The sequence below is a fragment of the Cariama cristata genome, unplaced genomic scaffold (genome assembly GCF_000690535.1).
Source record: "Cariama cristata isolate BGI_N322 unplaced genomic scaffold, ASM69053v1 scaffold33613, whole genome shotgun sequence".
Classification (NCBI taxonomy): domain Eukaryota; kingdom Metazoa; phylum Chordata; class Aves; order Cariamiformes; family Cariamidae; genus Cariama; species Cariama cristata.
In genome coordinates, this window is record NW_009607187.1 from 5,040 (window position 1) to 9,986 (window position 4,947).

The window sequence follows — 4,947 nt, forward strand, 5'->3', positions numbered from 1 at the left end:
CATTGTGAAATTGGGTTTTGGAAGCTTTCATTATATCTAAGGAGATTTTTCTCTAATTCTGGGAATAGTAAATTTAAAATGTGATTGTATGCATATCTGCATACATGTGAGAGGAAAAGGAATTTTTCTCTCCCAAAATCACTAGAATAAGTGATTAGACTGGATTTGCACCCCCAAATTTGCACCAGCCCTGATTGAGCAAAGCAATTTCCAAATCAATCTACCTGTGTGTCATCAGAAACCCACAACACCTAAGAAGGCTTGTGTTTCCTTTTTGTTAGTCAGTGGGAACATAGCTGCTATTTTGTTGATCATCTCTATCAGGATCTGGCAATGCCCATCTTGCTATTTAATTCCTAAAAACTGGATCTCTCCTGCAGTTTTTCCACAGCCAAAATGCAAGCCTGTAGGGGAGAAGGAAGATTTCCCTTATAGTGCTGTAGCTGACCAGCTGGGTCATCTATTGTTGGGTCTTCTTCATCTTTCTAGTCCACCATTGCCAATATGTGGCATATGTTGATGGAGCGCCCCATGTCACATTCTACCACATAGGTTGTGAGCAACGAACTTGATCTGGATCTGTAGGTAATGGTGGATCATTCAGGTCAAAATAGATCATCTCCTGCCCAGCTAGCTCAGTTGGTCGAGCATGAGACTCTTAATCTCAGGGTTGTGGGTTTGAGCCCCATGTTGGGCACTCATGGTCTGTCACTGTTTAAGGGTGGGCCAGCACGTAAAATGGGTGGCAGATGCTCTCGTGCAGGTCCCTTTACTTCTCTTGATGGCAAAGCCAGCTTTCAGGAGAATTTGGATTATTTTCTCTCCTTTCCCAAAAACTTCTGCTGCTGTGTCACCCCACACAATGATATCATCGATGTACTGCAGGTGTTCTGGAGCTCCACCTTTTTCCAGTGCAGTCTGGAGCAGTCCACGGCAGATTGTCAGGCTGTTTCCACCCCTGGGGCAATCGGTTCCAGGTGTACTGGATGCCCCTCCAAGTAAAAGCAAACTGCAGCCTGCACTCTGGTGCCACAGGAATAGAGAAGAACACATTAGCAATATCAATGGTGGCATACCACTGGGCTGCCTTTGACTCCAGTTCATAGTGGAGTTCTAGCATGTCTGGCACAGCAGCACTCAGGGGTGGTGTAACTTCATTTAGGCCACAGTAGTCCACTGCCAATCTCCATTCCCCATTAGCCACCACAGCCACATCAGCTCTGCGGCCAGCCACTGCAGCTACTTTGACTCCAGCAATGGCCACTGTAGCTACTCTGGCCCCAACGACGGACACTGCAACTACTCCAACCCCAGCATTAGGCACTACAGCTATTCCAACCTTGGTGACAATCAGCTGGCATGTGCTATTTAGAATGCCTTGAAAATGGGCTCTGAAATGGAAAGCTCTGCTTAACCTTAATGATGGAGCCATTATGCTCCTCCCAAATGACAGAAAGTAAAACAAACAAATGCTTATCTGGCCAGCTGGAATTCCTAAGGTAGTGCCACTGTATGATAACATATCTGCCACCATTTTAATACATCACCTGGTAGGACATTTGGTACTCTTTGGAATGAATTTATCCCACAGGGTTTACACAGAGAAGGGGCATTTGCTCTGTCTCAAGAGTTTTTCCAACAAATTTGTATTCAGGGAATGAGGTATTCAATAAAGCTTTGAAAAACCAACCTACCGTTCATGTTTTAAAAGCATTGTGCTGACTGCTTGGAAGTTATTATATTAAAAGGTTATTAATGCAAATGTCTGTAATTCAGGAACCCTATCTAACAATGACAATCTCAGCACTTATGAACCTAATTATCACAACATCAGTGCACCTAACATTTTAATGTATTTATTCTCTTCATACGGATGAGTAAATGTTTGCATCTTTATGTGCCTGAACATATTTAAAAATTAACCCTAAGTGGGTATTCACAGTACCTGACTTTAGACACTATACCAAGTTAGGTTGGCCATTTAACATACAGGCATAGAACTTCCATGGAGAGAAACAGAAGACTCCAGAGGTCAACTGAAAAACACATATGGGTTTAGCACTGACAGCCATCCCAGAATAACTTTTTGTTTCCTCTGACTTTATGGGAAACCTAGGGAGAACTGTCTTCTGACTTAAGCATCTCAGTTAGCTGTTGAAAATTAGACAATGCAATTAATTTGCTAAGTGATTTTCTCAAGATTTAATGGGATTTGTGGCAGAGTAAGGAATGCAAACTCTGAGTCCAAAATTAGTACTCTAACAATCAGGCCATCCCTCTTTGTAACTACAATGAAGGTTTCTTGTTTCTAAAATTAAAAAAGGTAAAATGTATTAATACTTCAGTACTCCTGACAATAAGTCAGCTTTAAATCTGGTCCAAAAGGTAATTTTCCTTTGAGCTGGAGAAAAAAGTACCTTTTCCTTTGATTTCATGTTTACTGAAGCTGTGCTCTGGAGTTGTTTAGTAGCTACTCCATTTCATTTAAAAAGTGACTATTTTTCTAATAGTCCTAGTTTTACCATGACAAATAGAACCATTTCATAACACTGAATGTAAGCAACCTTCTAGTTCACTAGAATTATGTATTTATGAAGGAGATATTACACAATACACAAATAATAACATACAAGATAATTCCAGACAATTGTGTTACACATAGTGGCCCTGTAAATTCTACTTAAAAGTCAAAAAGTCTTACAAAATTTCCCTTCAGCTGGGAGGGGAAATGAGAAAAATGCTGGCTACTGAGCAAGTTCATAAATAATTTGCACCTGACTTCAAAGAAACTTAACATCTGATGTATCTGAAGCCTTTGGGAAACGGGAGTACAAACTGAGATCACATCTAAAATTAGGAAAATTGTTATAGCCACTCAACCCTTTCAAATTCAACCTTCAGTGTTCTCCGTCAGTTCCATAAATTTAGCTCAATCCATTGTACTTGTCTGAGAATTGTCAAATACAAGAAAGCAATACACATTTTTTTACATTCTTTGAACTTATTTTATAAAACAATAGCAATGCAGTTTTCAGACTTCTAACCCACTTGAACTTTCATCCTATCATCCAAGAAGTAGTTCTGGACTAGTATGTTCCCTTTTCATAAAGTCCAGGTTTTTATAAATCCACACTAGACACAAAATTTGGTTTTCTTTGCCATGACTGGATTTCAGTGCTAGTGGATCACCCAAGATGACATACCCATTCCACAGAAGGAATAAGCATACAGTCACATTTCCGTCAAATTAGCCACAGCACATGATAAAGAATCTGTAGCAGCTTTATGTTTCTGTATCACTGAAGCTGATATATGAAACTTCCTAACTGATAAATTGTACTTTGTGCAAGTGTTAGATGGTGCCTTAACTAAATGCCAATTTACATTCCGCCAGCCTGCATGGTTTTAGTTGAAGTTACTTTGCACTGTAGCTGGAGGTAGTATGTTGAATATTGCATTCAGTCCAAATGTAATTGCAATTCAGCAATGGGTGAAGAGAGTTAATTGTTGCATGGGCTAAGTTTTGCTTCATTGCAACTTGGATTCAGGCAAAAGTGGATGTGCAGTTTTAACAATGTTTTGAGTTTCCATGGGGAGTAAGAGGCCACCATCTAAATACGAGGCTTCCAAACATTCTACTTTCATAGTGGCTTTAAAAGAAAGGTATATTCCAACTCTTTTCTTAGCACAGTCCCTTCACAACATTTCTCCTTTTGTTTATTTGAAGGGAAAATCTACCATTAAGTAATTTGTTAAGACATTAAAACCTCATTCCATTTTCTACAGAGAGTTTGTCTGGCTCTCAAGCAAGAACGTAGGCTTCTATTATAACATATTGGGAGCTTTTAGAACCAAAGCAATTCATAATAAATTTATTCAAATTGACACATCTCTGGTTACAATGTCTTCATTATTTCTTCAGAGTTATGAAACATGAATTATATCACTGTAACCACAACACTAGTCAAGGAAATCTAATTTGCCATGAAGTCTGTTTGTACAGTCATCATGTAGCTCAAGGCATACATTTGATTATTTTCTTGTACTGTTTCTTATATGAGTGTTATTCCAAAGGCTATAGCAGTAGTATAACCTGGTTACATCTAATTTAAAAAAATAGTCTTACATGACAGGCTCTAAAAATACATAGCCTCATAACAAATTAGAAATAATTACATCACTAAAATCTTAGGCATACATTGAAGAGAAGTGTATTTCAGATTATTTTATATGTTTCAAACACTTTCTGTTTAAGCAGTAGATGCATTTTATCATCATAGCCAGCAAGCTAGCCAATATTTTATTCAATTCAAATTAAAACTGAATTAAATTAACACAGCATAGAATTCCTGAATCATGAGAACAGAATCATTAAAATGATCAACCTAAACCAAAAAGGACTTTTTAAAGCAAAATTAAAAGGTTCTCCATAAGTATCTTTTCTCTCATACATCATTTATTAAATTATTCTAACAAGAATGAAGTTAATTGTGATTTTTAAAAAAGAAGCCAATAGCCTCTTTTACAGCTTTTTAAGATGGAAAGATCTTTTTCTCTCACTTTGCTGTCAGAAATGAAAGTCTGAGCTGCAATTATTAAAGGTCTGAATTTGCATTTTTCAGCAATCCAGAGAAATAAGAGCAGCTATTGTTATGATCATTATCATTATATTCTTTGTCTACAGATCTTCTAACAAAGTTGTTGGTCAGCTGTTTGTTAGGTGCTTTGCCAGTTATCAGATAATCTCATAGTAGATCAAAAAGAACAGCAAATTAAAATGATAGCTTTGTATACTCACAGATGGTAAATCCTCTATAAAGTACGGTAACTGGATGCAGTGCCTAGTGCTAAAAGCTAACGCAGGAAATTTGCAGAAGCTGAAAATACATGGATGAATTTGTTTGTAAATAGCTGATAAGATTTTGTCTTCAAACCCAGTTTTCTTCC

The 4,947-nt window shown here is 37.7% G+C and overlaps 1 non-coding gene across 1 annotated transcript; it reads left to right on the forward strand.

The window, feature by feature from the left end:
- Nucleotides 1-624: 624 nt before the first annotated feature.
- Nucleotides 625-697, forward strand: TRNAK-CUU. Its single transcript has one exon. It is a non-coding gene; the product is annotated as a tRNA-Lys (tRNA).
- Nucleotides 698-4,947: the final 4,250 nt, after the last annotated feature.